The sequence below is a fragment of the Ursus americanus genome, chromosome 4 (assembly GCF_024610735.1).
Source record: "Ursus americanus isolate L20-20 chromosome 4, mUrsAme1.1.p, whole genome shotgun sequence".
Classification (NCBI taxonomy): domain Eukaryota; kingdom Metazoa; phylum Chordata; class Mammalia; order Carnivora; family Ursidae; genus Ursus; species Ursus americanus.
In genome coordinates this window covers 82,396,689-82,409,379 of record NC_142130.1, presented here as the reverse complement: position 1 = coordinate 82,409,379, position 12,691 = coordinate 82,396,689, and positions in this window count along the sequence as shown.

Genomic DNA, 12,691 nt, shown 5'->3' with positions numbered 1-12,691 from the left:
ATCCCTTCAAATCCAGGGGACCACCATGCTTTCCTTATGATTCCACTCCCTGCATCATGATCCAGAAGGGGCTTCCACACAGATTACTAGAGTGTTCTTCCTCTCCCTTTCTCTGTTTCCCTTGTCTCATGGATCACAGTTTTGTGTTCTGTTTTCTAATATCTAAAAACCACTACAAATGTCATTCAATATTCCGATTGTTTATGGCAGAATCCAGTTACTCATCCACGACCATTGCAGAATACTTAGTATGCATTTTGATAAATAATTTCTTTAATAGAATTTCTTCTTTAATCATTAATGGGTTTTTTGGTCGTATTTAATCAAAATCTTGAAGATAATCACTTATGTTTTCCTCTAATATCTTTATTGTTTTACTTTTAGCAATTAGATCTGCAATTCATCTGAAAAAAAATTTTTTTTCTGTACGGTGAGTTAGAGTCAAAATTATATTTTTTCCACATTAAATATCCAAATAGCCTACTTATTAAAAACATTCACCTTTTATTAATGAACCGTTACGTTTGCTTCTACAAATAATGTAACTGTATGTATGTCGGCCTATTTTGGTACTTGATTCTGTTCCACTGATCTGTTTGTCTATTTTTGCATCACCACCACACTCCTGATACTATAGCTCTGTAATAATCCAGATGGATAGTTTAAGTCTTCCAAATTTGTTTTTACGAAATTGCCTTGGCCATCCTTGGCCCTTTGAATTTCCTAATGCATTTTAAATTCAGCTTGGTGAGGGGTGCCTGGGTGGCTCCGTTGGTTAAATGTGTCTGACTCCTTGATTTTGGCTCAGGTCATGATCTCAGGGTCATGAGATCAGGCTCCATGCTGGGTGTGGAGCCTGCTTGAGATTCTCTTTCCCTCTCTCTCTGCCCCTCTTCTCTCTCTCTCTTTCTCTCTCTCAAAATAAATAAATAAATAGAAATAAATTCAGCTTGGTGATTTCTGAAGTAAATTAATACATACATAGATAGATACACAAATCCTGATGTTATTTTTCATTTGATCTTATTGAATACAAGGTTAGTATGAGAATAATTTAAAACTTTACTGTAGGGTGTCTTCCAAAACCTCATGAAATATCTTTACATTTATATAAGTCTCATTTAGTTTCTGTTAATTTGTTCTTAGATTTTAGTAAAGAGATTCTGCCCGTCACTATTTAGATTTATTCCCATATATCTGATGGTTTAGTTGTTAATACAAGTAATATCTTTCTTGCAACTGTATTTATTTATTTTGTTGCTGGTACATAAACATGTAATCGTTTTTTGTTTTAATCGTCAATATAGTGACATTGCTCAATTTGCTGCTAATTTAATAGTTTCTAAATTAGTTTAGAATGGCCATATACATGATCATCTGATTTCACAAGTAATGACATTTTTATTTCCCTCCTAATTATCCTTACTCTTTTCTTTTTTCCTTGTTTTATTTTATTGGCTAGGGACTTGATTAAAATATTGACTAAAAGAAGCGTCACCATCTTGTTCTCAATCTTGAGGGGATACTTTCACCTTAGTGTATGATTTTTCCTATAGGTTAGTTACTGATATCCTTTATCGCATAAAGAAAATTTCTATTTCTGATCTGTAAAAATGTTTTTGTTTATTTGTTGCTTTAATCATAAGTGAATATTGAATTTAACCAAATGTTTTTTCTGTATCTATTAATATAATCATGTGACCTTCACTTTTTATTCAATAATGTAGCAAATTATGTTGATTTTTTTTAAATCTGTATTTATCTAGCTGGAATAAACCCCACTCAGTCTGGTAGATGGAACTGTCTAATGTCTCTTAAAGCATCTTCTCAGGCAAATTGATTATGAATACATATTGGAGTTTTTCCTGAAATTTGTCACAAAGGAAGGAGCTATGAACATGACAGTTCAGATCATTCCTTCAGAAGGGACATTTTATGAGGAAAATGGCTCTATAATAGTCTTAGATAGTGTAAAATAGTCTTAGATAGGGGTTAACAGTTTAACAGCTAGTTAAACATTGTAGACTATGTGAGACTCGTTTAATGACAGTAGGTCTTCCTAAGGTTGAACACTGCTAGAATTTTAGGAGGGGTTCTTAAGTTTGTCAATGTCTATCACAGAATTGCTAGAGAATTTTATCAGAAGGATAAAATTACTTCCAGAAGGAACATCTAATCACAGTAGACAATAAAAATCATCTAGGTTTTGGACAGTTCTTTTTAATGTCAAAGAAATTATCTGTTCATTAACTAAGAGGGTTATGAAAAGCTATGAGACCTGCTTAAGATTTCATAGAGTTGCAGAACAGAAGAATCAGTTCACAAGGGAAGTTTAAAGGATAGTGGTGGGAAGAATAAAGATGCTGCTTACTGGTGTACTATTGAGTCCAGCTGATCTCTATACCATTACACATACCTCTGATTCATTATTTATATTTTTAGTGATCTGACATAAGGGATAATCATATATGAATCATATATATAGCTGTTAAGATTTTCATTGTAACATGGCTTACACAAAAAATAAGAAAACAAGGGAAGGGAAGGGGCAATAAAGAAAAAAAATTCAATGCTTATCACCAAAGAAATTATTACATAATTAGGATCCATCAGTGGAACTAAATAATTCTCAGAAACCATTCAAATGACTATTAAAAAATGTTTTCATTAACACTGATATTAACCATACATTGTTAAATGAACAAGAAAAGCAGATCCCAGTATAGTATATTATCATTAAAAATAATGTACACACAAAAAATATATACAGAAATCATATACAGTGATGTGGAAGGGCTATGTTAAATTATTTCTGGATGATAGATTGTTTTTTCTTTTTGATTTTTAATCTTTCTTATGTAATTTTTTCTTTTATAATAAGAAAAATCTTGTAATAATGTATTTTGTTGTAGTTATTTTGTTGTAGTTATATCCATATGTATTATCTTATAAAAGCCTCAAAAAAAGTCTCTAAATTCCTCTAAAAAGAACCTTTTCTTCCCTGTGTAACAATTCATTAACATGCTTTCCGAATATATAATAAAAGGCCAAGAGAGGTACCCCATTTGACTTCTGTCTTAATTCCTATACTGCCTTCTTGAGAACACAGCATTAGTGTGTTTTTGTTCTGAGTATGTCTGTCACAAGTAGAGCACATTATTTCACCATAGCCCTTGGCATCCTTTGTGCAGATCAGTTGTCAAGTAAGCCACCAAATGCAATTTATCCACTTCTTACAGTTGCTGGGGATCTCGAAATTATAGTCACTGGTCCTTCTCCCCACAATACTCTGCTACCCCATCAAGCCCTAGAATATGCCAGTACAAAAGGGACAGGCATAAGATGCAGTGAACCTAAGTGTCACTAGTCAATGATGGCGACAGTCCTGAAAGCAGGTTAATAACGAGTAGGCAAGTGCTTGAGTGAGTCAATCAGATTCCCATTATATGTTTGAAGAATGTGGAATCAAATCACAGTAGCCAGCTGCCCATCTGCAAGCCACAGCTCCCACAGAAGCCAGCAGTGAGGACAGGGTGCTGCATTTCATCAGCTTCTTTCATTTGGGCAGGATTCTGATTGGACAAATTATTGCTGAAGTGTTTCATGTCTACTGTGTATCTTATGGGTATTTATTATCACTGCATATAATGTCTCAGAGATAACAGACAGACCAGAAAAAGAGTAGATGTTGTTCCCAAATGCAAGGTGGAGATCAGTTTCCAATTGCCAGCATGTCTTTTGTTCATAAGTGACATATTAAATTTGGTGGTAATACATCTCCTGATTATTAGCCATTATTGTTTGCAATAAAATTAATTAACATAAAACTTTCCTTTCCAGATATTCCAGAACACTTCAATACCATATACAAACACTTGTCACCAAATGACAAAATATTTATTGAATGCATTGATAAAAACACAAATATCCGTTCTCTAGAAGAATGCATTATTCTAGACAAGTTAATATTCAAATGATTGGGATATCACCCTTTTTATACTGATTTTCTTTGCTAGCTCTTAAAAATGATTATGTATTTTTCAAACTCAACACCCAAAAAATAAATAATCCAGGTAAGCAATGGACAGAAGACATGAACAGACGTTTTTCTAAAGAAGACATACAGATGGCTAACAGACGCATGAAAGGATGCTCAGCATCCCTCATCGTCAGGGAAATACGAATCAAAACTACAATGAGATGTCACCTCACACCAGTCAGAATGGCTAAAATTAACAACACAGGAAACAACAGGTGTTGGCAAGGATGTGGAGAAAGGGGAACCCTCTTACACTGTCAGTGGGAATGCAAACTGGTACAGCCACTCTGGAAAACAGTGTAGAGGTTCCTCAAAACTTTAAAAATAGAGCTACCCTACAACCCAGCAATTGTATTACTAGGTATTTATCCAAAGGATATAAAAATACTGATTTGAAGGGGCACACGCACCCCAATGTTTATAGCAGCACTATCAACAATGGCTATATTATGGAAAGAGCCCAAACATCCATTGACTGATGAATAGATAAAGGAGGTGGTGTACACACACACACACACACACACACACACACACACACACACACACACTGGAATATTATACAGCCATCAAAAAGAATGAAATTTTATCATTTGCAATGACATGGCTGGAGCTAGAGTGTATTATGCTAAGTGAAATAAGTCAGTCAAAGACAAATACCATAGGATTTCACTCATATGTGGAATTTAAGAGACAAAGCAGATGGGGGCACCTGGGTGGCTCAGTCGTTAAGCATCTGCCTTCAGCTTGGGGCGTGATCCTGGCATTCTGGGATCAAGCCCTGCATCAGGCTCCTCTGCTGGGAGCCTGCTTCTTCCTCTCCCACTCCCCCTGCTTATGTTCCCTCTCTCACTGCCTGTCTCTCTCTCTGTCAAATAAATAAATAAATAAAATCTTAAAAAAAAAAAAGAAACAAAGCAGATGAACATAGGGAAAGGGGGAAAAAAGAGAGAGACAGAGAGGGAAGCAAACCATAAGAGACTCTTAATTATAGAGAACAAACTGAGGGTTGATGGAGGGAGGTGGGCAGGGGATGGGCTAACCGAGTGATGGGTATAAAGGAGGGCACTTGTTGTGATGAGTACTGGACATTGTATGTAAGAGATGAATCACTACATTCTATACCTGAAACTAATTTTACCATATATGTTAACTAACTAGAATTTAAATAAAGACTTGAAATAAAAAAATTAAAAATAAAAATAAAAAATTGAAGTGATTATGTGTTTCTCTAGGTTTTTAAGCCATTATATGAAATATAGTATAAATATTATTACTATATAGTCCAAAACTTTGTGATAACCTATAGATGTAGAAATTTAGGCCATTGACAGAATATATATTCTCCTAGATACCTGCTTTATTGGAAAAAAAGTTATGATTTCATTGTTCTTATTTATTCTTTGGACCTTTCTTTTAAATGTGCAAAATTAGATCTAAATAATCTTTATAGCACAGATAGTTATTTGCATACACACAAAAAAATTTAGAAAATTATTTTCTTGGCTCTTGCCAATAATCTTTACAGTACTACAATCTTCATCATATGATTTACAAAATATCTATCATTGAAACAATGTACTGCAGCCTCTTCCTTATTAATTTGATCTCATCTGCTTTCTCATTGTCCTGCATTTTTGGATAAGGTGTATGAAGGGCACTTAATTATTAGTATTTCTGAATTGTTGTTTAGTGAATGGCTTATAATGTTGTTCGTCTAAAACACAGCATATTGGTGCATATTTTTTTCCAATTTAACTTTTGCTCAGCTTTTAACAGATATCTAGGTGGTAGCAAGGACCTTGAATGTAACAAGACGAAAACTTCATGCTCTCTTCTAACAATAGAAGACTAATTTTTTTGGTCAATATTTCCATTAAGAACGATTAGAAAACCTAAAGGAGACTTAGTTATAAACATATATACTTGAAGACATTAGAAGGCTACTAAGCCACTAAGGATTTGTGGGACTGAGAGGATATCAAGAGGGGTAAGCCTAATATTTAGCATACCTTTGCCCCTTGAGCCTTTATCTTTTTGAAAATAGTAGAGGAAGTGAGTTTAGCAGCCTCATCAAAATAGATTTGCCAATGAAAAGGAACCCTGCTAAACCTCCAAGGGTTTCAGCTAGAACACCGAAGGACCATAGCCCAAGAGTATGGATACCAAAAATAGACTAGCACTTATAAGGACTAAAGCCCAGATTCTAACCTGTTCAACTCCTAATTAAACTGATTATAGTAATCAGCCAATAGCTCAAAAGCCTACCAGTAGCAAAATTAAATCCACTCTAGAGGAAAACAGTAATTCACAGACACAAATTATGTTTACATTGTTTACACACTATATCTGATATCAATCAAAAATAACTAGGCCTACAAAGACACAAAATACTTCAAAAAAGAAAAACAAGAAAAAATAGAATCAGAATCATAAAAGAAATATTCTTTAAAAATGAAGGCAAGGGACTTTCCCTGCTGGCCATGAGTGAGTAATATTGTATATGCAAAAAATCCAATATGATATACAGATAAAATGTTAGAATTAATAAGGGAATAGTAGGATCGCTGTATATAATGTCAGTATACAAAAAGTATTCATATTCTTATCTATCCGTAACAATTAGAAAAAGGAACTCTTAAAATATATTATTAATGATAGCATCGAAACTATAAATATGTAGGAATAAGTCTTTTTAAAGTGTGTATGAACTCTACAAAAAAACTATGAAGCATTACTAACAAGATTAAAGGTGATCTAAGAAAATAGAAGGACATACTGTGTTCATGGAATGAAAGACTAAATATTAAAAAATGCCGTTATATACAAATGACTATCATTCAATACAATTCCAATCAAAATCACGATAGATATATTTAGGAAAATGACAAGCTAATTTTAAAACGTGTATGGAACTGAAAATGACTAAAACTATCCAAGAAAATCTTGAAAGAACAAAAAGAACAAAGGTGGAGAGATTTGGACTCCCAGTTACAAAAATTTTTAAATCTCTAAAGTAATGACACATGAGATATTGGCACAATGAGATATAAATAAACTAGTAAATCAGAATAAAAGATCTAGAAAAAGGCCCACACATATATGGACACTTGGATATGACAAAGACAGCATTAAAGAGCCCTGGGGGAAAAATACTATCTTTTCAGTACGTTGTGTTAGATCAGTAGTGTATCTGCATGGAAAAAAATAATCCTTCCTACCACACTGCATGCAAAAACCAATACCAGGTGGAGTATAGATTTAGGTATTAAAGGTAAAACAATAAAATTTCTGATTAAAACATAGGAGAAATTTTTCTTGACCTTGGGCTAGCAAAGATTTCTTATCAAGTTAGCATGAACCATTACACTTTAATAAAAATGGACCACAGTAAATGAGGGACATATGTTAACCGAAAGACATCATTAACAGAGTGAACGTACGGATGGCAGAAAGGCAAAAAGGCATTTCTAACGTCTACAAACAACAAAGGGCGTGTATCTGGGGTAATTTTTTTTAAAACTTTAAAAATCAATGAGAGAAAGATGGAGAATACGATAGGAAGTAAATGAGCAAAAGAACTGAACAGAGTCTTTTCAAATGGCCAATAGACATACAAAAAGTTCCTTGGCCTCACGAATAATGAGGAAATGAATATTAAGTACACGCCCCACTCAGCACAGTTACAAAGACCAGCAATACAGGCTTGGCTAGGCTGTGCGGAGATGGCAATCCTCGCATCCTGCTGATGAAAATGAAAATTCATACAACCACTTTGGAAGCTGGTAGTAGTTACTAAAGCCTAACAAATGGGCCTCTGACCCAGCAATTACACAGTTCAGTATATAACGAATCAAATTCTGTATTTATGCATACCGATAAACCTGTACAAGAATGTTCATCACAGCACCATGAAAGCTCCTATTCTCATTCCTACAGATTTTCGCAGTGCCATTTGCAACAGCCCAAATTCAAAACAAAGCAAATATTGTTCATCAGTCCAAATGCGGTATATTCATGGAATGGAATGCCATTCAACAATGAAAAACGAATGAATGACTGCCACATTCGTCAACAAGGATGAAACTCACAAACATAATGGGGAGTAAAAGAAGCCAAGCCCACTAAAATGACATAGAATATGATTTCACTTTTACACAATTATAAAACAAGCAACATTAAATTGTGGTGTGAGAAGTAAGGATAGTAGACATCCTCTGGTTGGGAGAGGAATTTCCAGAAGGAGGCATGAGGTGGCATCTGGGATGCTTTTCCCATAGAGTTAGTCACTTTATGAAAGTTCTTGATTTGTGCACTTTGTCTTAAGTCAATGAAAGTTTATTTAAAACATTTTTAAACACTCAAAATTAGTCTAAGGTATTAAAAATCAGAATAGCAATTACCTTTGGGCAGGGATCTGGGCAGTGTTCAGGGGCAGTTCTGAAGGTGACAACTAGGATGCTGGTAATGTTAACACAGTTTCAGAACTTGAATCATTTTACGTTAGTGTTTTTACTATGATTTGTGAAAATTTTCCCTATTTCAGTAAAAACAGTATTAATAATTGTTTAAAATATAAATTTTTGGAATTTTTCATTATGTGTGTTGTATTTCATATTTTTAAAGTTTTTAAAAACAATAATATCTCTTTCATCCAATTTTTTTCACTGATAGGCATGTCAACTATATAATCAATATTAAAAACCATTTCTGTTAGGCTAGCTCTAAATACATACAGCTATACAATGAGGGTCTCTGTTATAAAATCTATGTGCCTTTATGCAAATAATATTGCAGGTGTGATCTGATCTAGCAATCCCTGGCATCTGAAATAAAAGTTGAAACTGGCATAAAAAAACGAACTATTTAAATTTCAATGACTTGAAAGTAAGTTTTGCACTCCGCATCTCTGGAGGAAGGGACAGAATTTTAATTTTAAAAACAAAATGTATGTAATGGGATAGGGGTAATTCACAGCTTACATCTAAATTATGGTGCTAACGGATTTAATTCTATCTTGGTCAGCCTGGTATACTGGTGAGGGAGGCCATCAAAGGGCCCAAGGAACCACCCCTCCCCTCTGGGAATAACACTCTGACTAAAGAGAGTGTTAGCAAAAATACCACAGATAATTCAAATGCACACTTTCTTCTGGCCTAGTGTCTCCCACCTCTCAGATGACTAGCTGAGTCCTAAGAGAAATGGAATAGAAGCAAAAGCGGAACTAACGTTCATGCACGAGCACACAGTGTAACAGACGCATGAGGCTGCCCTGTTTCTGGAGCAGCCCATCTCCATAATGTTGGTGGGAAGAAATTTCTCTGGCTTTGGAACAGAGGCACTGACTCACTGCTCCACTGTCAGATGAAGACAGAAGGAAGCAGCCCATGACAGCATTGCTGATGGCCCGTTATTAGTGCTGAAGGGGACAGCGCCAGCCAATGCTGGACACCGCTATAGTTTCGTATCTCTGGTGACCTTGGAGGGTGGCCACAAAGCTCTTGTGTTGTTTGACAGACTGTGAGAGGCACATGCAATTGTATAGAGACTAAGAAAACTTGAATATATGAAGCCCACATAGGTCAATTTGAAACAGAAAAATTATTGAAAGAAAGTCTCTTAGGAAGGTCACTCTAGAATCTCTCAGAAGGAGGAGGAGGAGGCTGGAGGCTCAGAGAGGATTTGGGGGATTCCTCAATTGCGGAGAATTAGAAAGAAGGCCAGATTATTCACATAAATTTAAACTTATTGAATTCTAAGGCCAAGATTAAAAAGCATAGATTATATTACTATTGAAAATGCTCCACTTGATTTTATGGATTTCTTCCCGTTACCTAAATTTTGCCTATTTTCTAATTATCTAAAGGTTATGATTCACCCTTCTCTTACATATTACACATAATAAAGTAGAAATCTTAAGCTTTTTAGATCTTTCCTCATTAAAATTCTGGTCAACTTTTTAAAGCCTAACGACACAAAATAATACCAAATGCCACATGCAAAGCATGACATAGCAAAGGAAGGGACTGTCTAATCCCTTCTCAAGTGTATTGCTCAGATTCAGTCAGAGTCAGAAACCACATTGGTAGAAATCTAACACAGTGGCATTTTTGAACAAGGCTATTATTCCAGAATTTGAAACACATAAAATCTAATTAATGTCTTGGCTCTTCCGCCTTCGTTCTTTGTTACTTGGAAATACTGATGCTTAAATTCTAAACTTCTAAAGAAACACTAAAGAAAAAAAAAAAACTGAGTAAAGAGTAAGTCTGGGTAAGTCCATATCTACAATATTGGCATCCAATGCTTTTCTCCCGGAACCTGGATGACAAAATGTAAAACTAAAAGAATGTAAAAATAAGAGAAAATCTACAACAGCACCCAAGATGGCAGAAGTGTCCCAATGACATGCTGTGAAATTAGTGTTATTTCTGACCTAAATAAGCAAGTTGGGGCTAGAATAAAAGATTTGCCTAAGAGCCTACTCATAACTCTCTTTCCCAAGAAAACAAGGGAGAGAGAAAATGCCTAGAGGAAATTCTGGCAGAACCGCACCAGTGTCCTAAAACACGGAGAAAGGGCTGGAGAAGAAAGTAGTTGACAGGTTAGTGGAAGAGAATGACTCCAGGAGCCCCGTCATGTTGTGTGTGGGTCAAAGCAATTGGAAGAGGATGTCATGAGAGGAGTGGAGTCAGTGGCACTGGGACTGCCTCCCGGTGCAGCAGGGCCTCACCTGACAGAGCAAGGGTCCCTCCCCTCTGGTTGCCCCACGAAGGGAGAAGACAGAGCGTAAGTGGAAGGTTACAATGTTCCCTGGTGTCCTGCCGGATGCCCACACTGCCTACGCTTCCAGCTTCCTCTCTACTTCCTTCGGGTTATAGACTCACAGAACTGGTCAGATAAACTTACGTCAATGCATGTCTACAAAAGACTTACACCAAATACAGCAGTTTATTCAAAGTAGTCCCAAACAGAGAACAACCGAAAATGCTCATGAAAAGAAAATGGATAAACAAATGATGTTCAAATTGTGTTTGCAGCCGCTGCCGGGTCGCCGTTGCTTCCTAACGCCAGCACCACCTCCAGATCCCCGAGCTCCTGCTGAAGAAGGGGGGTAAGTCAGGGGTATATGTGCCGGGGCTCCTACAGAGCAGACTGCCTGCAAATCCAAGGAAGGAGCTGGCTACGGAAGCCACTGGCAAGAGTGCGCCCTCTGCTGGAGGGGGAAGAAACCTCATCCTCACAGCCCCAGCCCCGGGGGCACTAAGTGAAATGAGAAGTGATCAGAAGTCCGCTGAACGTCCAATTCGCAAACTTCCTTTCCAGCATTTGGTGGAGAAATTGCTCAGGACTTCAAAAGAGATCTGTGCTTCCAGAGTGCGGCTACTGGTGCTTTACAGGAGGCAAGTGAAGCCTATCTGGGGGGCCTTTCTGAAGACACCAGCCTGTGTGCTGTCCATGCCAACGTGTAACTATCAGGCCAAAAGCCATCCAGCTAGCACGCCGCATACGTGGAGAACGTGCCCAAGAATCCAGTATGATGGAAAATATTTCATTCTTTAAAAATGTTTTTTTCTCTTCTTATTGGTAGATCTGAACATTAGATATTTTGTCTCCCATAGGGTCAAAAGTTACGTTAAGTATATGATTGCAAGTGGAAAAAATGGGGGACAGAAATCAGGTATTGACAGTTTTTCCATTTTCATTTGTGTGTGAGTTTTTAATATAAATGCAGGGACATAAAAAATTAATGCAAGTCAAAATGTTGCAGTGAACACATTTCAGCAGTTCAATTTTATAACAATTATAAATAAACCTGTTAAATTTTTCTGGACAACGCCAGCACTTGGACTTTTTTTAAACAAGTAAATTTCTTCTTAAAAAAAGAAAAAGACTTTATTTATTTACTTGAGAGGAACAGAGAGAGTGAGGGGAGGCGCAGAGGGAAAGGGACTAGCAGACTCCATGCTGAGCATATACCCTGATGTGGGGCTCGATCCCACTGCCTTGAGAACATGACCTGCGCCAAAATCAAGACTTGGTGGATTAGCTGACTGAGCCACCCAGGCTCCCCCAAGGAAGTAAATTTCTTATTGACAGCAAAAACAAAAACAAAACAAAAACCCCAAATGATATTCTATTCATCCAATAAAATGATGCTTGTCAATACAAAAAACATGAATACCAAAGATGTAGCAACGTAAATGAATGTAAAAACTTACTCCAGCAAAAAGGTACACACCAAAGAATGCATCTTTATGAAAATATCTTTTTGATGAGGTTCAAGGGCAGGCAATACTAACCTATGGTAATGGAAATCAGAGCAGTGATGTGTGTGAAAAATCACCTGAATAGGGTATAAGAGAATTTGGGGGGTGATGGTAATGCGTAATGTCGTGTTGTTAAGTGGGTATATTCATTTGTGGCAATTGACTGAATTTAATCCCTAATATCTGTGCACTTCACAATATGCAAGCTTTGTCCCAATTAAAAAAAAATATGTTATCTGCATACCATGACTCAATTATATGCCTTTCATTGCTTTACAAATCCATGGCACCCCTCGAATATTGTAAAATGAGTCATGTATAGTATACGTTTTCCTGTGTGCTTACTCTAAACTTGGCTTAATTATTTCCATATCTTTATTTTTAT